Below are 24329 nucleotides of genomic sequence, written 5' to 3' on the forward strand. Positions count from 1 at the left end.
AGACCGGACCAGAGGATTCTCCTAGAATGCATTGCAAAAAGATGATGAAAATTATCTTTTTAAAGAGAAGACTTAAGAAACATAGAAAGTATATCTTAGACAAAAAAAAAAGGAGAAGAAAAAGAAACTGGAGTTGAGGGAAGGGGAGGGAAGGGAAGAAATTAGTTTTCTTGAAAGACTTTCTTCTCTTGGCTTCTGAGAAAATACTGTTTTCTGCATTTCCATTTACTTTATTGGTTACTCCTCTGACTCACCCTCTTCCTTACCTTTGATATTGGGATATCCTACAGTTCAAACCTCCGTCTTCTTATTCTCTTCTCTATCTAAGCTCATTCCTTAGATGACTTAATCCTGTTCCAAGGATTTAAACACCATACATATGTGGATGATTTCTAAATTTATATCTTTACCCATATTTCTTCCCTGAACTCATATATTTTATTGTTCACACAACATGTGTACTCGAAGGTATAACGGACATAGAATATTTCACATGGCCAAGCTAAATATTTGCTTTCTCCAACTAAATATGCTCCTCTTGCAGTGTTCCTGAACTCAGTAAATGACTTATTCAATTGATCAGACCGCAAACCTGGAAGTCACTATTGACTCTTTTTTTTTTTCTTACCTCCCCAAAACCAAACTTTCAGCAAATCTGTTGGATTCTACCTTCAAAATTTATCCAGAACTATGTACTTTCTCTGCCTCAAATATGGATCCAGCCATTTCTTGAAGAAATCCTGGCTCCTTTCAGTGGGGGAATGTAACTTAAGCACTAAAACCTTGTTAGAACATTACTCATTGCTACTGGGGTGTCATTGTTCTTAGGCTTTTTAAGGGAACAAAGCTAAGAAGTACCCCTTTCCATATTTGTATTTCCTTTATTCCACAGTGAGAATCCTTCCTCCCAATAATATCAATATTTTCTCTATCCTAGAATATACACAGTTTCAGAATAATAAACCAGTATGAGGGGTGGAATAGGGAAGGTGGGAGGGAGACGCAACAGGGAGGAGATATGGGGATATATGTATACGTATAGCTGATTCACTTTGTTATAAAGCAGAAACTAACACAACATTGTAAAGCAATTATACACCAATAAAGATGTTAAATAAATAAATAAACCAATGTGAGTTCTGAAAACAAACATGAATAAAGTTCAAGTTTTCTATATATATTTTAGTGTGTTTAGACTATATCCCTGCCAGTGTAGAGCCAGAGTATTAATTTAAATGTTATTTGAATTAAATTTTTTTTTCTTGATGTGCTTGGATTTTTTAAAAATTTACTTAATTTTTTAAACAGGTTGTTATTAGTTATCTATTTTATACATATTAGTGTATATATGTCAATCCCAATCTCCCAAGTCATCCCACCACCACCAACAACACCCCTGCCGCTTTCCCCCCTTGGTGTCCATACGTTTGTTCTTTCCATCTGTGTCTCTATTTCTACCTTGCAAACCAGTTCATCTGTACCATTTTTCTAGATTCCACATATTTACATTAATATACAATATTTTTTTCTCATTCTGACTTACCTCACTCTGTATGACAGTCTCTAGGTCCAACCACATCTCTACAAATGACCCAATTTCATTCCTTTTTTATGGCTGAGTAATATTCCATTGTATACATGTACCACATCTTCTTTATCCATTCGTCTGTCGATGGGCATTTAGGTTGCTTCCATGACCTGGCTATTTTAAATAGTGCTGCAATGAACATTGGGGTGCATGTGTCTTTTTTAATTATGGTTTTCTCAGGTTATATGCCCAGGAGTGGGATTGCTGGGTCATATGATAATTCTATTTATAGGTTTTTAAGGAACCTCCATACTGTTCTCCATAGTGGCTATTTCAATTTACATTCCCACCAACAGCGCAAGAGGGTTCCCTTTTCTCCACACCCTCTCCACCATTTGTTGTTTGTAGATTTTCTGATGATGCCCATTCTAACTGGTGTGAGGTGATACCTCATTGTAGTTCCGATTTGCATTTCTATAATAATTGGTGATGTTGAGCAGCTTTTCATGTGCCTCTTGGCCATCTGTATATCTTCTCTGGAGAAATGTCTATTTAGGTCTTCTGCCCATTTTTGGATTGGGTTGTGTTTTTTTTTAATATTGAGCTGAATGAGCTGTTTATATATTTTGGAGGTTAATCCTTTGTCTGTTGATGCATTTGCAAATATTTTCTCCCATTCTGAGGGTTGTCTTTTCGTCTTGTGTATACTTCCCTTGCTGTGCAAAAGCTTTTAAGATTCATTCGGTCCCATTTGTTTATTTTTGTTTTTATTTCCATTACTCTAGGAGGTGGGTCAAAAAAGATCTTGCTGTGATTTATGTCAGAAAGTGTTCTCTCTCTGTTTTCCTCTAAGAGTTTGATAGTGTCTGGTCTTACATTTAGGTCTCGAATCCATTTTGAGTTTATTTTTGTGTATGGTGTTAGGGAGAGTTCTAATTTCATTCTTTTACATGTAGCTTTCCAGATTTCCCAGCACCACTTATTGAAGAGGCTGTCTTTTCTCCATTGTATACCCTTGCCTCCTTTGTCATAGATTAGTTGACCATAGGTGCGTGGGTTTATCTCTGGGCTTTCTACTCTATTCCATTGATCTATGTTTCTGTTTTTGTGCCAGTACCATACTGTCTTGCTTACTGTAGCTTTGTAGTGTAGCTTGAAGTCAGGGAGTCTGATTCCTCCAGTTCTGTTTTTTTTTTTTTTCCTCAAGATTGCTTTGGCTATTTGGGGTCTTTTGTGTCTCCATACAAATTTTATGATTTTTTGTTCTATTTCTGTAAAAAAAATGCCATTGGTAGGTTGATAGTGATTGCATTGAATCTGTAGATTGCTTTGGGTGGTATAGTCATTTTCACAATATTGATTCTTCCCATCCAAGAACATGGTATATCTCTCCATCTGTTTGTGTCATCTTTAATTTCTTTCATCAGTGTCTTATAGTTTTCTGCATACAGGTCTTTTTTCTCCTTAGGTAGGTTTATTCCTAGCTATTTTATTCTTTTTGTTTCAGTGGTGAATGGGATTGTTTCCTTAATTTCTCTTTCTGATCTTTTGTTATTAGTGTATAGGAATGCAAGAGATTTCTGTGCATTAATTTTGTATCCTGCAACTTTACCAAATTCATTGATGAGCTCTAGTAGTTTTCTGGTGGCATTTTTAGGATTATCTATGTATAGTATCATGTCATCTGCAAGCAGTGACAGTTTTAGTTCTTCTTTTCCAATCTGTATTCCTTTAATTTTTTTTTCTTCTCTGACTGCCGTGGCTAGGACTTCCAAAACTATGTTGAATAATAGTGACAATAGTGGACATCCTTGTCTTGTTCCTCGTTCTTGATCTTAGAGGAAATGCTTTCAGTTTTTCCTCATTGAGAATGATGTTTGCTGTGGGTTTGTCGTATATGGCCTTTATTATGTTGAGGTAAGTTCCCTCTATGCCCGCTTTCTTGAGAGTTTTTATCATAAATGGGTGTTGAATTTTGTCAAAAGTTTTTTCTGCATCTATTGAGATGATCGTATGGTTTTTATTCTTCAGTTTATTAATATGGTGTATTACATTGATTGATTTCCGTATATTGAAGAATCCTTGCATCCCTGGGATATATCCCACTTGATCATGGTGTATGATCCTTTTAATGTGTTGCTCTATTCTGTTTGCTAGTATTTTGTTGAGGATTTTCGCATCTATATTCTTCAGTGATATTGGTCTATAATTTTCTTTTTTTGTAGTATCTTTGTCTGGTTTTGGTGTCAGGGTGATGGTGGCTTCATAGAATGAACTTGGGAGTGTTCCTTTCTCTGCAGGTTTTTGGAAGAGTTGGAGAAGGATGGGTGTTAGCTCTTCCCTACGTGTTTGATAGAATTCACCTGTAAAGCCATCTGGTCCTGCACTTTTGTTTGTTGGAAGATGTTTAATCACAGTTTCAATTTCAGTGTATAGTGAAACTCCAGTATATCTCTAATTGTAATGCCTATAGTGCTTAAGAAAGATAATTCATTTGTTTTTGTTTTGGTGTTGCACTAACCTGAAGGGAAATGTATTAAATGACTTCTGTATATCTCCTACAGTTCTCTGATTCTAAGATGTTCATCCTTTTGTATGTTTGCAGTATTTTAAATGAAAGGGAAGTCTTAAACACAGCATTACTATTGTTGATTATAAAGCAACTATTATTTCCATTTACAACCCTGCACAGATTCTTTATTTGATGAAAGTTGGTCAGATCTTTCCCTAAGCATTTTTGTTTCAGAGAACTGATGGACGGATGGGGCCAAACTCATAGAATATGAAATTCATCACTGCATAATATCCATTCAAATGGTAATAATAATTCTCAGGTATCTATCTTCCCCATGTTTTTGTAATTTATTCATGCCTTCTATTTTCTTTTCCTACTACTGTTCACTCTTTGGCTTACTGTTCATTAGCATATCTAACAGATAGTGAACAAGAAAGGCAAGGAAAATAAGTTGAAACAAATCAGATTGTTTTATTATTCATCACCAGATCTCAAAAAGCAGCTGTAGGAAGAGATTGGAAATTAATTTTTAAATGGATATTTTGTATTATCTCAGTCTTACCTGATGCCTATATTTTACAAAAAATAATCAACTTTATTATTGACAAAACCAAATCTAGTGTTTTTGATCTTGTATGTTTGCTAGACCGCTCTTTCAAAGGGCAGTTTGCAGAATATTTCATAAATATTTCACTGTCTTTCAATTCATCAGTATTTATTAATTTTTAAAAAATTTCTGTAGGTGTAGAATACCTAATACAGAGCTAGAAGAAACAAAAGATGCATTTGATGTGCTTGCTGCCCTCAGGGAGTTTACGAACCAGCTAGGGAATCTGGCTTACACACCTAAAACAGATAATAAGAAAAGACAGCAAACTATCATTCAACACCAACACTATCATTCATTGTGGAGTACAAAGGAAAAGAAAAAGGCAAAATCTATACTAATGAATCAAATAAGAAAGTATAAAATTTATTTGACACACTCTATCTCATTTCTGAAATTAACTATTATTGATACTTCCATTCTAATAATGATTCCATTAGTAACAGACTCTAATGATTAGAGATAGTTTGTCTTTATCAAGCATGGAGTCAACTAAGACTTTGCTGAATGGTTCAAATTATATTTTTATTATAGAAAATATCATTGGTTTGACAGGTTATATATGTTTAGGTTTTTGATGGAGTTAAATGCTCTGACCTAACTTTTTTCTTCTGGAGCAAACTCTTAAAACAAAGACAAATAAAACTTCATTAATATGCCAACGTATTTTTTTCCTTTGAATTTTTCTTGAGTATAAAATTTGTCATTTGGCTTGAGACAGCAGTATGTTGGTGAAATATGATTTACAGTAGTATTTTCCTAAGTTACTTGGTTAATAGGCCACATTGCTTGGACAAAATTCTGCATAATTAATACATATAAAAATCTATCATATACCTACTATGTGAAAAAGATTCTTTGTGTTATATATTCTTCCCATTTCCCCTCCTTTTAATGAATAATAGACTAATCTTCCTATAGTAATAAGACAAACATTGCTGAGAAATCAATAAGAAAATGCCCAATATTTATAAAATTATAGCAAAATTATGATTACATATCAAATAAAATGATCATACATTGTCACAAGGTAAGAAATATCTGAACTTTGACACATAGAAGAATTTTATTTTATTTTTTGAGACTGAGACTTCTGGTGATTGTGTTCTCTGAACTGTGAGTGTTTATATATGATGATAAAGAGGGGCAGGTGATAGATTCCATCCAGCTGTTGGTTTGTCACAAAGAGAGATCTCCAGATACCTAAAAAAAACAATTTTCTGCTTTTTAACCTTCCTCAGAAAGTGTAAACAGCTTGGTTGAAATCCTTCCCCACACCCCTCTTCCTGGATAAACAAGTCACATTTTATAGCAATGCCTATATCGTCATCCACATTAAAAAATAAAATAGAATAACAAACAAAAATTAGTACAACAGTCACCATGTATTCATTGAGACTTACATTATATAATTTCCTTTAACATTCTGTTAAAATTACTGGTTGGTTCAGTTAAAATGATCTGCTTCACATCATCACCCAATCAAAAAACAAACTTAAATATGTCTTGTATTATTTCTAAGTCTGTCTACACAAAGTCTAAACAACCCATAACAAAATGAAAAGTTCAATCAGTCCCACTGTTTAGGCTATACGATGCCAAATTACCAGTTTGAGTTTTCCCCACTGAATTGGCCAGATGTTTTAGCATTTTGCAGACACAGCCTAAGAAAGTATTCAACCACTTACTACCGATGATTGTATCAGAGGGTGGGAATTCACATGCCTAGCCACACCAGTACAGGCAGTAATACACCCTTTGCATAAAGTGAAGCACACCGTATAATTTTATGATGTTATGTCAGCAGTCATATTTTATCTTGCACAGAAATTATGAGGACATACTGCAGTCATATAAAACAGGATTTTGTTTTACCTAAACTCTGATGAATTAAGGTAATTTATTGTGCATAGTTTTTTGCATGTATTTAAAATGCCTAGAATATGTAGTTATATATATACTTTTTTGAATTAGTGACCTGAAGATTTTTCTAATGATAGAATTGTGAACTCCAGGCTGAATTTTTTTTAAAAAATGTGATGATAGATTTACAATTCAAAGGAACATAAATGAACAGCAATGCCCTAAAAAACAACTATCTACCTGACTGATCTAAGAAAATGAACACTGAAAACAAACTGCCCTATAGTAGACTTTGTGGTAAAACTGATCACCCTGAGCATAACGAATTTATTTTCTTTTATGCTTATTATGAACTTGGCCAACTGTCTCTGGTATAATTATTTCACTGTAACAATGAAGAGAAACAGCAAAAGCCCAACATCCAAGAGGGAGCTAGAACTGCTTCTTGGAAATTTGAGGACTCTGAGAAAACTTACTTTCAATTTGCAATTCTTCTTTGGCAATTAGAGTTAGGAATCTCTTTATCCTTAAGTTTCTGTCAAGCCTAATTAAAGAATGTAAGTGTCATTGTGGAGTACAAAGGAAAAGAACAGGAAGTGAGAGAGTGAGAGAAATGGTGGTTGGGGAAGGATAGAAGAGAAGGAGTGAGGGGAAGAAAGAAGAGAAGGGAAGGAGGGAGAGGAGAGAAGAGAGGGAGAGGCATCAGCACAGTAGTAGAGTAGTGTTGGCATTCTTGAAGTGTGGTGTAATAAGTAAGCATGACCTAAGCTGTCAAATGAAATCAGGTTTACCCTTTTCAAGGTAGTCAAGGAGTCTTGAATATAGAGCAAGGTTAAATGATTTCCGGTGATTCCATATGCAAAAAGTCAACATGTCCATATTTCTTCTTGAATAACACCATTTCCCCAAGTTTTCTTGGTTGCATACTTGCTAGCACTATAATATGCTAAAGGCAATTCCTTTAAGTAAATCTTAAAGCTCTGTCTTTTTTTTTGGTAAATGACATTGCTAATAAGGAACCTTTTAGAGCAAAGGAAAATGGGCTCAGTTAAACACGTTAGTGCTGTTCTACAAGATTCTGGTATCAGAAATTCTAAATTACAAAAATTTCCATTAGTGCATCTGTTTATAAGCAGCCTGTATGGAAAAATGAGTGAACCATAAAAAAGTCAATACCACGGCATGATTTTATGTAGCAAAATTCAGCTAGTGAGGTCTATGATGCTTAGGAGTGCCAATTACATTTCTGCCATATCTTGTCCCCCCAGAAAAGATTTCAGCTGCCTTTTAACAAGAGCTACAGATGCATTATAATCATTGCAGCCAGCAAAAATAGGCAACAGCAAATAATAGATGGAGGTTGGTGTGGAGGTGGGAGAGATACTTATCTTCCTGGCGATCAAAGTAAAGAAAGGAGAAATAATGGACTAACTCCCATTCTCAAATAAAAAGAAGCAACACAGATTTTCAGATAAGACAAACTCTCTGTCGAAGGCCTCATCTTTGAAATAAAGTATTGGTGTGATCCTTCATGTGAGAAGTATTAGGCAACAAACTACTGTCTTGGATAATTTTACAAAATAAAAGCATAAGGACAGTCTTTATGTGTTTTTCAATAGTGAGTACAGATCAGAGTAAAGAGAAAACATGAAACTGTATTTACTGAGGCATTTCTGTGGGGAACTATAATAGTATTAGTTAAATTTGCAGAAGTCTGACAATCTGATTTGATAGAAAGCTACAGCATAGAGATTCTGACAACTTCATTATTTATGTCAGTGGCTTTTAACTGAGCTAGTCATTAAAATAATCTGGAGATCTTTAAAAATATACATCTGGTTCTGATTCTCTAGTATGCCGTTTAAATATGTTTGAGATGGGGCTAAGTATTTTTTAAATATCTATTTTTAAATGTCTCTTTCTGGTTGGCTCTTCTGAATATTTGACATCCTTATTCTCTGGGTTTCCTCAGAATGCAACCAGTATATTTATGCCTGCTGTAAGTTTATGTTTTCCTGATGCTATTTTATTATCATTTATTTCTTTTCCCTCTGGATCCCAAGAAGATATATTATAGACATTTTTTTTCCAGGTGACATCTAGGAAACCAAACTTTCAAAACTGTAAAATTTTAACTGATAGGTATAGCATTTGCCTGAGTTCCTGGAAACTCTACATGGTGGCATGGCTTAAAATTTTTTTCGTCTAGACAAGTACACCAGTTAACGGATAAAGAAGAGAATTAATTTAAATACATTGAGTGTCTACCCTGTGCCAGGAATTGTATCACTTTATATCACTTTATATATGTTATCCCATTTAACCACCAGAACAATTCTGGGAGAGTTATAACCCCCATTTTACATATGAGAAAACTCAGACTCATAGAGGTTAAGCCTTGCCCAAAGTTACACAGCTTAAAAGTGGTGGAGCTGAGATTTAACTGTCCTTAAAACCAATGATTGTTCCACTCTCCCATGTTGCTTCTATGGTAGGTTATACGGTGTGCTACATACTTTGAGTTCATGATGATAACTGATGGCATGGCTTAAAATCAGACAAAAAGGTATATAGTGCTCCTTCTTACTAAGCAAGAGCAAAAATAAATTATTTGTTTGATTCTTAAATTTATGAATCCATTGCTCTTCAAAGCCTATTGTAACTAAGATTGCTTCTCTATCATTGTGCCGATGATCCTCTGGTCATTTTATGAGGGCAGAGATTCTCTTTTTGCCACTGAGAAATGGAACCAATAGATAATATCCAGGTGTTAAAAATGAAAGCACACAGCAAATAAAAACCTTGATTGAAAAAATTTTGAAATACCAAAAAAAGGAATCTTAAAATCCCATTAATAAACAATTACCAAAGAGCCAGAATTTAAATAAATCTTGTTAATTGTGTTTATCTCAGTGTGAAGCCATGTCAGAAAGTCTAAAGCAAATGTATTTTGTTAAAAGTACTACTGGCACAGCAGGCCCTGAACATTAAAAAGGAAGCTTGTCATTATGGGGCTGCAACTGAAAGAGGAGACTAACATGGGTCTAAATCATTAATATTATATCTTAAACTTGAAATGCTGCATTGTAAAGCTGTTTATGTCCAACAGAATTCCCTACCACCCTGCATTTGTCTTAAGACTACTTGAATTGAGCATTTATAATCTGTTGAACATCAAGTGAATCACAACTTAGGGACTTGGCTTGTTAGTTATATTCAGAGTTGTAATACTAGTGTGCTTGAGAATATTACCAATATTAATTGATATAAAAATGATTTTCCCTTTGGATAGATTACTGGATGTCTATCGTGTAACACAGATAGAGTCCTATAATCTGAGAAGTAAGAATGAGAACCTTTGATAAGGTATCTGTTCAAGATGATAGACAGCACACATTTATATCCTTTCTTTTAGAAAATCTTCTGAATAATAGTAGTGAAATATTAAAGATAGTAAATCTGTAAATTCACTGAAAATAGAAAACTCATTAAAAGATCAGGGCTATGATACATATTCTAGAAGATGGAAGAAAGGTGAGACCATATTAATGGACAATCTACAAAGGTGAGAGCCAGAGCTCAGGACCTGCACAGAATGCTGCAGCAGAGGTTAGAGGTGCTTTCACAAGAGAGGTGGAATAGGAATAGTATTATACAGCAACAGGATTGATGATCTATAGCAGTGGTCTCCAAGGTTGTGTGTGCTCATCCTAGAGGGTGCGCGAGATGATTCCATGTGGTACACAGAAAAAATAATGAAGTTTCCATTTCTACTTGTTTACTATCAAAAAATAAGAAATATATGGTGCTTATCAATATTTTATAAACAGATTTATAAACACAGTAGTCTGTGTATGTGATTAAGAAGTATATATAATATATATATTGATATATTAAATATATAGTATTTATTTATTTATATAAATTGATACAAATAAAAGTATAAATTTTTTTTTCACACACACACACTGTATTTTATTTTTACAAGAGATAAATAAACTGACACCAAGCATTGTAAATGGATGACCACGACAAAAGCAACAATGATTGCAATTACCACACACGAAACACACTCATACTATGTCATAATATTGACATTCAGTCCAGTAATCCTCCACTGTAACAGGTCCTTTACTCTGCAGTGAAAATTGATTTGTATATGTTTTGCCTCTGAGTCCTTGTGGGATTTTTTTTTTATTCAAACAGAAAGTCACAAAAGTTATAATCATCTTCATCAGTTCACTCAGTCCCATGTAATTATTTTCTTTTATCTTGATCTTTTGTTAGCACTTTTATGAATTCATCAGTTTTCCATTAGAATTCTGAAAATGCTTATTCATTCAGTTCCGCAGTATAGTCAGTTACCAGAAACCTGTACTTGTCAGAGTCTTTTCCATGAATTACTTGAAGATGAAACACTTTTATAGGAACATTTTTGCAAAAGCATCGGAGTACACCCAGAACTGTCTGTAAATGACAAAAGACTTAAAAATGACCATGGTTAAAGATTTGATGAAAGTTCATAATAATGCAACTGACAAGGAAATTTAGTTATTTCTGAGATATAAATTTTAAAGTAATAACTAGAATTATGACTTATAACATTATACCAGAACATATAAGATTTTTAGAAATTTCATGTAATGTCTGAAACATTTATATTAACATATTTCCATACAAATAACCCTAAGAAAGTTTAGTATTAGTTGTTTTTGTTTGTTTGTATGTTTATACTGCAGGTTCTTATTAGTCACCAATTTTATACACATCAGTGTATACATGTCAATCCCAATCGCCCAATTCAGCACACCACCACCACCACCCCACCACGGTTTTCCCCGCTTGGTGTCCATACGTTTGTTCTCTACATCTGTGTCTCAACTTCTGTCCTGCAAACTGGTTCATCTGTACCATTTTTCTAGGTTCCACATACATGCGTTAATATACGATATTTGTTTTTCTCTTTCTGACTTACTTCACTCTGTATGACAGTCTCTAGATCCATCCACGTCTCAACAAATGACCCAAGTTAGTTCCTTTTTATGGCTGAGTAATATTCCATTGTATGTATGTACCACATCTTCTTTATCCATTCGTCTGTCAATGGGCATTTAGGTTGCTTCCATGACCTGGCTATTGAAATAATTTATTATATATATATATATATATAATTATTGATGGATGTCCTTTTTTGTAACTGATAGAGTCCGCAGAATGGCTGTGGGGATCAGCAACACCCCTATACTGGCCAAGATGCTATTTTCTAAAGAAATGAATGATCTACCAGGAAGGGGTTAGTGCTCTTGTTATGGTAGTTGATACCTCACAGAAGAGCCATCCTCATTTTGGTATATAGAAGAGTGACTGTGTGCCTGTTTTCTGCCATAAGCACTAAAATGTAATCCACTTGTTTGAAGTTAGATCTGACTTTCAGGAACAAGGCTTGTGGAAGGAGACCTTAAGAATGGTAGAAGAATTGCTTGGTAGTGACCTATTATAATCCACCTAGTCCTTCATTTGTAAGTATGAATAGAAAACCAAGCATTATCAGATATTTGAGAAAGACTGGAAACATAAAATAAGCACAACTAACTCTGGAAAAACCAGGAATTTGGAAGAAAATAACTTAAAAAAATTATAGTAATTAATATTCTTGAATCAAAAGGTTCCCACATTCATAAAATAAGAGCAGATGACTACAAGAATAGCCAGAAAACAAGGGAAATTTAAATTTGATTAAAAAGAAAGTCAACAGAATAAATTCAAATTGAATGTAAAATGAATTGCAAAAATATTGGATATCACATAGATGATGAAAGTTTTATTGGCAAACAGTAAGAATCACATGGCAGAGCCATTGGTAAATGAATATCTAGTAAAATTAGATCAGTTCAAAATTGAAAGAAGAAAAAAATTGATAAATATAATGACATAGGGCTCCCCTGGTGGCGCAGTGGTTGAGAGTCCGCCTGCCGATGCAGGGGACACGGGTTCGTGCCCCGGTCCGGGAAGATTCCACATGCCGCGGAGTGGCTGGGCCCGTGGGCCATGGCCGCTGAGCCTGCACGTCCGGAGCCTGTGCTCTGCAATGGGAGAGGCCACAACAGTGAGAGGGCCGCGTACCGCAAATAATAATAATAATAATCATAATAATGACATGGTAGGTGTTTCACAAGAAGGTAATTTAAATATCAAAATATTAGGGAAATCCTTTTGGAAAATGAATGAAGCCTTCAAATATTTTTGTAAAAATGACTTTATTTTCATGCAGTGAAGTTTAAATGCAAAATGAGGAATATAGTAGAATGTTATAATTTAGTTGGGAAAATTCTTTCCCAGACCCCAATAAAAATTAATACTTTCATTCATTGTTTATTCTAAGAAATTAATGCAAAGTTTTAATTAAAACATAAATGTTATTAAATATAAGATTAAAGAAATGTAAATTTTATTGTTTTTCCAGGCAAGTTCTCAATAAAACCTTTACTTTCCACTATTTTCATAACTGTGAAATTTTGGTTCTGGTTTTCAGCATTTTCACTTTAAGTAGAATTTTTAAAAAACATGGATAAGGAAGTCTTAGAATAGTATGATTTAAGAAGGTTGATGATCTTAGTCATAAGGCAAATAAGACATACATTTCTTATGTCAACAGCCAAAAAGGGGGAAAAAAATCCCTGACCCGTTATGCTAGGAAAAACAAGCTCTATAAGGATGTAATGATCCAAAGACAAAGCAAACTAAAATGTGGCATGATTTTGAGCATTAAGTGGAGTGTAAAATAGAAGAATGCATTTGACTTTGATGCTTGAAGTGTCTTCCTTTAAGAGAGTATATGATTTTTCTGTAGATCCAGTCATACCACTTGGCCGTACAGTGAAAAATATTCACATAATTCTAATATTGAAAAGTATAATATACATATTTACATAATTTGAACAAACAACCTATAAATTTGGAAATTTTAATTATATTTGAAGTGCAGGTTTATGTCATAAATCTTGTCAATGTAAAAAGAAAAGGTCATGTTAAGTTAGGATGTAAAGGGGAAGAAGAAGATTGCAATTTTTCTCTGACTTAGTGGGGGAATCAATGGCTATAATTTAAAATCAATAAATTAAGAAGTAAGGCTTTGTAAAGATAATCAACAGAAGAATTATAAAAACAAAATCTATCTAACAGATATTGGGAAGACTGGAGAAAAAGGGTCTATTAATTGAGCTCAATTCATTATATTTAAATACTCTTTAAATTTTCATTTGCAGAATGGGAGTATAAGCATATTATTTAGAGATTTTGACATGACCCCCAGAAAAGCAAAATAAATAACTCCTAAGTAGTGGGACTGGTAATGTCAGAATGGGGTGGATTTTTAAAAACTTTTTATTTAATACACTTCTGTAGTTTTGAAATTTTATTTCCATGTGCATATATAATACCCTCTTCTTCCTCACTTTCTAATTCCTTCCTCCTGAAGTAACCAATGGTAAAAATTTAATATACCTTCATTCACACCCTTACATCTGCTAATTTTCTCTATTCTCTCTCTCTCTCTCACACACACACACACACACACACGCACACACACACATGCATACATGCATACATACTTATTAGTGCTTTTTGTCTTTCTGTAGGTGAGATTCTCAAAAGAGTGATTGTTAGGCCAAATAATATGCATATATTTATCGTAATAGATTTTGCGACATTGCTTTTTTAAAAAGTTGTAGCATTTCATAATCCCAGTGTCAATAATGAGAATGCCTTTTCCCGTATCTCTGCCAGTACTGGATATTATTATCCTTGTTAATTTTACCATCAGATGGGTAAAAAAAAGTAAGTACATTGTTGTTTTACTTTGAATTTCTCTGACCACTGATGAGATTGAGTCTCCTTTCATATGTATATTTACATTTCGATTTTCTTCTTCTCTGGATTGGTTGTTTGTAACCTTTATACATATTTCTATTTAATAATTAGTCTTTTCTTCATTAAGCATAGTATCTTTTGCTAATTAGTCACATTAACCCATAGTCAGAAAATTTAGAAAATATTTGGGACATGAGTATAATTTTTAAATGATTGTTTATCTGAAATGCATATTTAAATGGGATTCCTTTGATTTATCTGAAAGACTACCCATAGTCTGTTATTTATTTGATTTTGCTTATGATATCCTTTGCCAAACAATTAGGTAATTGAATTTACTAATCATTCTCTAAAGGCTTCTATTTTCCTGTCTATATTAAGAAGATATTCCCCACTCCATGGTAATGTGAATATTTCCTGTTATTGCAAAATGTTTCTATTATTTTACTTGTTACATTTAGATCTTTATATGGAATTTATTTTTTGATTATGTGAAGTAGTAGACTTTTTTCTCAAATGAAATCATTTTTTCCAGCACCATTTATTAAATAAATTATGCTTTGTCAACTGAATTAAATGCCAACTTTGTCACATTTATAATATATATTAGATTTAGACACTTATGCTTTACAACTAATCTATTTGTCCATTCTTATCCACCTGACTTTAGAGTAAGTTTACTGTTTGATACAGAAGGTCTTATATCACTGCTACTGCACTATCAATTTTAATATAATATCCTAGGCATTTGATGATCTTTACTATTCTATATAAAATTTTATATCATTTAATCCAATTCTAAAAATTTGGAATGAGTAAAATTATGTATTCATTTGCAATAAATTGAGGTGTTCATACTATTAACTACCCCTATGCAGGAAATGCTATTCATTCCCACTAGTTCTGTTATTTTTATGTTGGCCTATAAAATTTGTTTTTAATTTAATTAAATGACTTATTGAGATAATATTCACATACCATAAAATTTACCCCTTTAAAGTATTAAATCCAGAGGTTTTACTATATTAACAAAGATGCAACCATAACCACTATCTAATTACAAAATAAATCATTACCCCCAAAAGAAAGCACATACCCATTAGCAATCATTTCCATTTCCTCTTTCTCCTCAGTCTTTGACAACCACTAATCTAATTTCTGTCTTTATGGATTTGCATATTTTGGACATTTCATGTAAGTTGAATTACATAATGTGTTGTACTTTGAGACTGGCTTCTTTTACTTAGCATAATGTTTTCAAAAGTCCATCCATATTGCAACACATATCAGTATGCTATTTCTTTTTCTTGATGAATAGTATTACATTTTATGGATATACCCCACATTATTTATCCACTGTTCAGTTGATGCATATTTGAGTTGTTTCCACTTTTGGGCTATTATTATCAATTCTGCTGTGAACACTCATGTATGAGTCTTTGTGTGGATATTTGTTTTCATTTTTCGTGGGTATATACCTAGGAGTAGAATTGCTGAGCCATAGGGTAACACTATGTTTAAATGCTTGAGGAAATGCTAAACTCTTTTTCATATAGGCTGTACCAGCAAGATATATGGTGCATATCTTCATCAACACTTAGTATTGTCTCTCTTATTTATCTGCCACCCTAGAGGCTATGGAGTTGTATCACATAGTGATTTTCATTTTCACTGCCCTGATGGCTAATGATGCTGAGCATTTGTTCATTTTTTTAATTACCATTTATATGTACCTTCTTTGGAGAAATGTGTTTTCAAATCCTATGCCCTTTTTGAAGTGGACTGTAGACTTTTTATTGTTGAGTTAGTAGAATTTGTTATATATTCTGGATGCTAAAACCTTATAACATATATGATTTGCAAGTATTTCCACCCATTATGCTTTTTTATTTATCCTGTCCCCAGAAATCTTCCTAAATTACGTTATCTGCTTTGGTAAGTTTTTTAAGAGTAGACTTTCTTAGGTTGTCTACATCAATAATTAAATCAACCAAAAATAGGGCTTCCCTGGTGGCGCAGTGGTTGAGAGTCCGCCTGCCGATGCAGGGGACACGGGTTCGTGCCCCGGTCTGGGAGGATCCCACATGCCGCGGAGCGGCTGGGCCCGTGAGCCATGGCCGCTGAGCCTGCGCGTCCGGAGCCTGTCCTCCGCAACGGGAGAGGCCACAACAGTGAGAGGCCCGCGTAACGCAAAAAAAAAAAAAAAAAAAAAAAAAAAAAAATCAACCAAAAATAAAAATATATTAATTGGTTTCTAATATTTGTGCTAATTATTTCAGTCTCTTATATTGGATAAAACTAAAACAAGTCTTTTTAAATGAATTTATTTATTTATGTATTTTTATTTTTGGCTGCATTGGGTCTTGGTTGCTGGGCATGGGCTTTCTCTAGTTGTGGTGACCCGGGACTACTCTTCCTTATGGTGCGTGGTCTGTCTCATTGTGGTGGCTTCTCTTGTTGCGGAGCATGGACTCTAGAGCGCAGTTTCAGTAGTTGTAGCACACGGGCTTAGTTGCTCCACAGCATGTGGTATCTTCCCGGACCAGGGATCGAACCCATGTCCCCTGCATTGGCAGGCAGATTCTTAACCACTGCGCCACCAGGGAAGTTCTAAAACAAGTCTTGTTAACATGGTCATTTATCTCATTGCCTTATTTCTAATTTATTGAAATTGGCTCCAGTATTCTTCAACTAAAATAATATTTGATTTTGGCTTTTCATAAATAGTATTTTTCATAGTTACTAGTCCTATTTTATTAGGAGTCATATGGAATTCTTTTGGAATTCTATTAAATGTCATTTCAGTATTTAAAACACAACCATATGGTTTTCTTCACTTTCTTCATGTAATTTGTTAATGTAATGACCTTTGTTCATATATTTCTTAATGATTAAAACGATGAACCATCCTTACAATTTTGTAATTAACTAAACGTGATTCTTGTGTATTATTAATATTTAGATTCACTTATGATTTTTTTTTTTTTTTTCTGTACGTGGGCCTCTCACTGTTGTGGCCTCTCCCGTTGCGGAGCACAGGCTCTGGACGTGCAGGCTCAGCGGCCATGGCTCACGGGCCCAGCCGCTCCGCGGCATGTGGGATCTTCCCAGACCAGGGCACGAACCCGTGTCCCCTGCATCGGCAGGTGGACTCTCAACCACTGCGCCACCAGGGAAGCCCCCACTTATGATTTTGATTGTTAATATTTCTTTTAAAAATTTTCAATGACATTAACAAATTATTTTATATCAAAATGAAAGAATCACTAAAAGCCCAATTCAATTATCATTTCCTTATCCCTAACACTGAACTGAATCTTTTAGATTGCTTTTACTACCCACAATCTCCCACTTAACTGCTTGAATTTGCTAAATATACTTTGTATTCTTAATTCCCAATACCATTAGCTGTAATATTAGTACATATATTTTGTTTTAACAATTCTTGTAAGAACAACAAGAGCTGTAATAATTATGAGGAAGAGCACAAGGAAAAGGAAGAGAAGATATAATAGATGATGGGTTAGTTAAGTCATAAAAAGAAACAAATGGTGATTGTTCTCTATTATTACTGAAAAATGTTCCAGAATAAATAACTGAATTATATTAATGAGAGAGAGAGAGATACCGAGAGACAAAGGAGGAAACATAAAGCTTATTAAAGAACATAATAGTTAGACAAAGGGAAGAAGGGGGATTCTTTTGTTTCTGAGACAAATGTATGCCTGTTAACAGTGAATTACATCATTGGACTATGGCCTAACTGTTTTGATCAGTTCTGTGATTAGTATCAGTCGTAGACACAAGTATTATGCATTTTTTGGTAGTTATGGTTAAGGGGAACAATATGATGTGAATATACTTTTAAAAAATATCATCTATCTTGTATTATTAGAGTGGAATTAGCTTGAATATAGTAAGCTAATTCCTAAAGTAATTTTGGGTCAATCAATCTGATTCTAAACTTTGAACTTTGAGAGGTTTTAGTTGTTCCTGTTGTTGTTGCTGCTGCTGTTTTCCTTTTTATTTTGAAAGAATTTTAGGTTTATGGAAAAGTGATAAAATCATATAGAAGTCCTACATTTCCGTCACCCAACTTAGATCTTCTAAGATGAAGATCTTACACAGCAATAGTAAAATTATCAAAACCAAATAATTAACATTGGTACAATCTGATTAATAAGCTGTAGAACTTACTTCAGTTTTACTAAAGTTTCAACTAAACTCTAAGGTTTTAACTTTTTGTATCTCAGGATTCCATCTTGAGCTTAATCTCCAATCTCTCACAATTCCTCATTTGTTCCGTGTATTCCATTACCTTGACAATTTTGAAGTTCAGTTATTTTGACACAGATTACTTTTTTCTTTTGTAAGTTACAATACAAAATAAAATGATGGAAACCGCATGCCCCTCCTATTGTACAAAGAAATACCCACTAAGTCTATAGAGTTCCAGAATTAAATGACTGATATCATAAGTCCACAGGCTATTTATATCTGGAAGTTCTTCCCTCAGAGTGGAGACAAATGGAAAGAGATTGGAAATCTGATGTGCTTCCTAATATTTGCTCTGGTGCATTCTCCAGAATATTCAGAACCTAGTTATTTTCTGCATATAAATTGAACAACTCAGTTCTGATCTGAATGGAAAGTGGATAATATTCTCTCAAGATTGAAATATAGTAATTAAACTGATCAGGGAATAATTCCTTCATTTGAAAAGGAGTGTGAAAATGAATATGAAGATAACCATGTTTACATATTCAGAGAATGACCCATCTTATTAGATTCCTTATTCCCAAAAAAATGGGAAAGTTATTAAAAACCAGTATTCTTTTAAAAAGCCTGACATTTTAAAAACATGATAATAATGATGAAGTATAGAAAGATTTCATGAAAGCCCTGTAATTATATTACTGTTGAGATGGGAAATAATTACTCATTATAAAAAATAAATGAGTCATAGACCTTAAAAACAAAACTATGGTTAGGGAAAGTCTGTTTTAAAGAAAACAGTCTATTGGAAAAGGATCTTCAGACAACTTTCCCCTTGCTTTATTACAGCAAATTACTCTCCTTTTGCTCAATGTCTATTAAGCAAACTAAACTAAAATCACATAATTTTTTCTACCTTGATATAAAATAAATTGTTACCTGAGGGAGTCTGGATTTTTGCAATTTGTATTGAGATATAATTCCCATCATATAATATTTACCATTTTAAAGTGTTCGATTCAGTGGTTTTCAGTATATTTACAAGGTTGTGCAACCATCACCACTATTTAATTCCAGAATATTTTCACGTCCGCAAAAAGAAACCCCTTACCTGTTAGCCATCACTCCCAGCTGCCACCTCCACCCATCCGCTTACAACCACTAATCTAATTTCTGTCGCTATGGGCTTGCTTATTTTGGACATTTCATATAAGTGAAACCATATAATGTGTGCCCTTTTGAGTCTGGCTTATTTAATTAAGAATGTAGGGCTTCCCTGGTGGCGCAGTGGTTGGGAGTCTGCCTGCCGATGCAGGGGACATGGGTTCATGCCCCGGTCCGGGAAGATCCCACATGCCGCGGAGCGGCTGGGCCCGTGAGCCATGGCCGCTGAGCCTGCGCGTCCGGAGCCTGTGCTCCACAACGGGAGAGGCCACAACAGTGACAGGCCCACGTACCGCAAAAAGAACCCAAAAAAACAAAAAAAACCAATAGTAATAAGAATGCTAACTGAACTGGGGAAAAGATAGATGAACACACTGAGAATTTTAACAAAGAACTGGAAAATATAAAAAAGTCAGAGCTTACGATTACAACAACTAAAATGAAAAATAGAGGGAATTAATGGCAGATTAGGTGATATGGAAGAACACATGTGATCTGGAAAACAGAATAATGGAAATCAAACAATCAGAACATTAAAAAGTAAAATAAATTTTTAAAAAATGAGAATAGTTTATTGGACCTCTGGGACAACATCAAGCATACTAACATTTGTATTATAGGGGTCCCAGAAGGAGAATTGAGAGACAAAATGGTATAAAATGTATTTGATGAACTTATGGCTGAAAACTTTCAGAACCTGAAAAAGGAAACATATATTCAGCACAGAGTTCCAAACAAGATGACTCCAACGAGACCCGCACCAAGATATATCATAATTAAAATGGCAAAAGTTAAAGAGAGAATTCTAAAGGCAGCAAGAGAAAAACAAAGCATCTACATACAAGCAAACCTCAACAAGGCTACCAGCTTATTTTTCAGCAGAAATTCTGCAGGGCAGAAGAGAGTGGCATGATATATTTATCATGTGCTAAGAGGAAAAAATCTACAACATAAAATCCCCTACCCAGCAAGGTTATCATTCAGAATTGAAGGAGTGATAAAGAACTTCTCAGACAAGCAAAAACTAAGAGTTCATCAATACTAAATCAACCTTACAAGAAGTTTACAGGGTCTTCTTTAAGTGAAAAAGAAGAGGCTACAGCAAGAAATTATAAGAAGTTATAGGAAGGGAAAAATGCAAATCAAAACCAGAGTGAGGTATCACAGCACACCTTACTGAACGTTTCAATCTGCCTGTCTCCTTAAGGATACTCTAGTAAATATCCTCCAACCTCCTTGCTGTCACATATAATAAACAATTTCTAGCTCTCCTTTGATCTCTTAACAACATTTGAGTGTTGCCCGTTGTTATTTCGCATTGCTCTGTTACCACACTCTGCTGGTTTTCATTCTATTTATGTAAATTTTCATATTCATCATACTCATTCTCAATTTTCTTTGCTGGCTCCTATTTCTCTCCATATATCATTCTTTGGTAGGTCCATAACTTATCTCAGTTTGGTTAACCTTATCCACTTGCATGGTTTCAATTACCTAATTCTGTATCTCTAGCCCAGAAATTGTTCTCCTGAGTTCCGGACCTATGTATCTATCTACTTAATGCCCTGTTCACCTGTATTTTGATCAGTCACCTAAATCTCAAAAGTACCTGCCGCTTTGACAGGCCCATTTTGATGAGATCAGACTATGTATGGCAAGCACAAACATTTAAAAAATATTTTTAAAACAATTATTTTATACTTTAAATGTATACTAAATGTAGTTCATACAAGATTCCAAAACTGAAAATATATACAGTGAAAAGTGAGTCTCTCTCACTGCCCTTTCCCCCATTACTTAGTTTTCCAACCCAGGGACAACCACTTTACTAGTTTCTTAGAAATCTCTACAGACATATTCTGTCTGTATGCAATACGTTCCATCGAAGAGCTTGTTGTGTTTCCCCCAATATTTAAACATTCAGCTTTTTTTTAATTGAGTTGGTGCTATGAGTACTTTGAAGTTATGATACGTGACTTCACAATCTTTGCATCCCAATTCCTAGTACAGTGTATGACACATAGTAGGAACTCAGTGCATCATAATTAAATAAATGATAAATTATGCACTGTGCTAAAACCAGACAACATAACAATAATCAGACAGACCAAATGGCAATTACATTAACACATAGTGGATTTTCAAAAGCAACTTCCCGATTTTAATTGTATGAATTTTAATTTAGCTGTTCATTTATTAAATCTTGCTCCAAGCTGTATGTAATTTGATCTGTAGTGCTCTTTAATGTTTATCAGTAGTTCTGTTCACTAGTAATTAGTTTTATTTGAAAAAAAGCATAATTAAAAGAAGAATCATGCTATAATCTTTGATTCAGGTCAAGTGTATGGGAAATCTAGAGGTTCAGAATACAAGCTCCCGTGAAGTGTAGTCTTAGTAGCTAGTGGGATAAAATAACAGCTTCAGGAGTATGCTGGCCTCAGAAACTAAAAACCCATAGAGTGATGACAAATACCAATTTTCTTAAGAAGATAAACTGAACTGGCCTAGTTAGCATATGTTTCGATGTTCAGTAAGGCATCTGATTAAACTTGTCTTTCTCCTTTATTTTTCACGTATAATTTAATTTACTTTTATAGTTACAAATCTGAAGAAAAAGCCCTTTAGTATTCACCTGATTCTTTTCAGGTCACTCCATGAATATAAGGCTATAATTCTACCTAAAAGGTTCACAGATAATAAACCTCAAGAGCACAGGTTTTTGTAAGCAGTTAACCCTCCATTCTTCCACCTCCCCAACTCCCCGTAAATTATTTACTTTTAAAATACATCGTGTTGGCAGAAAAAGTTCATAGTGCAAGAAACACATAAGGAGAGAGGGCCACAGTATATTCAGAAGGATGAAAAAATTGCTATTTGAGGACAGAGATCACTTGGAAATGCAAAAGTACAGCTGTTCCTAATGCAAAAAGTACATAGAAATTATTTGTGTTAAATGAAGCTTCCAAAGTTCCATGGAGACCTAAGGACCCTACAGTCTAGACATTCCATTGAGCTGTATGTCACCCAGACATAGCACAACTTGACCTCATTCTTCATTACACCAAATGTGACTTTTAAAGTGCAGTCTCAGTTAGCTCAGGGAACAAAAATACTAATTTTGACTTTAACCCACTGTAGAGGACCTACAGATGCCAATAATTATTTTCTAAATCATTTGTTTCCTTTTCCCAGATCCTTTTCTTCAACCTGACTTTCCCCTATCCAAATCTATGTTCCAAAAGAAGCAAAACAAGACAAACCACACAAAAAATCTCAGTTGGGGCTTAAAATTATCATGTCAACTCTACCTGAAGTTAAATTTTGGTCTTTATGAAATGCTAGAGTGCAATATTTTCAACTGCATCTGAATTATGTGAGATAAATGCTAACAGATTCAGTGTGTATTATGTGTGATATTTGTTCTTTTGGTATGTGTTCTAAAACAGTTCAAGTAAAATGAAAATGTAAGGATACTAAATTACAATGGTGTCCAGTATGACCATGAGAGAACAGGGGTGCCATCTTCTACAGTAGTCATGTGCATCTCATCTTTTTCTACTAATTTTTCTGGGTGCTCGATCTGTATCATTTACCTGGTTGCTTCCCTTAGAAAAGTTTTATTTCAGCTAGGAAAAACATGCTGGGTTATTCAGAAGCAATCTATATAGATTTCAATTCTCTGTATATACTCCAATGTTAATTCTAGTCTAGAAAGAGGCCAACGTTGGGGAAAGGAGTACACTTCAGAGCTACCATTCTCTCAGTGTGTGTGTGTGTGAATAGTTTGAAAAGGCTCATCAGGAGATTCTAATAGAGTTCCTACACCACCACTCTCATCCAATTATTTGTTCATGTTCAAGTCTAAAGTAGTGCCATGGAAATTGAATGTATTGCTCATCTTTGTAAATAAATAGAGGAAAACAACAGGTACCTTTGTGTTATTGAGAGATAACTGCGCACGAACCAGGCTCAAAGCTGAGTATGTCCTACATAGTACCAGCTCTGCAAAGGTTTGAGGAAGAGAAATGAAGGACGACTGAAGAAAAAGACAATTCCAATGTTTCCTGAGGTAAAGAAGTAGGTCACAGTTGAAAGTTAATTTTTCAAAATAAATACTAATGTTTCAAATTTCTATTAAAAGAATTGGGGCTTGGTGTTGAGTTGAGAGACTATTGCAGTAATATGGGTGATAGATGACTGGCCTGGACCAGAGTGGTAGCATTGGAAATGGTGAGAATTGGCCATATTCTGAACATAATATGAAGGTAGAACCGAAATATTTGCTGTGAGATCTTAGGTGGAATATGGAGGAAAAAATGAATCAAGGATAACTCCAAGTTTTTGGCCTAAGAGACTTAAAAAATTCAGTTGGCGTTAACTAAGTTAGGAAATCCTAGTGGAGGAGCAGGCTTAGGGATGGTGATATGGAGTTTAGTTTTTCATCATGTTAAGTTTGAAAAGAGTTTGACTTTTTTTTTTTTTTTTTGCGGTACGTGGGCCTCTCACTGCCGCGGCCTCCCGCGCCGCGGAGCACAGGCTCCAGACGCACAGGCCCAGCGGCCACGGCC

This window comes from Phocoena sinus, chromosome X (assembly GCF_008692025.1).
Source record: "Phocoena sinus isolate mPhoSin1 chromosome X, mPhoSin1.pri, whole genome shotgun sequence".
Classification (NCBI taxonomy): Eukaryota; Metazoa; Chordata; class Mammalia; order Artiodactyla; family Phocoenidae; genus Phocoena; species Phocoena sinus.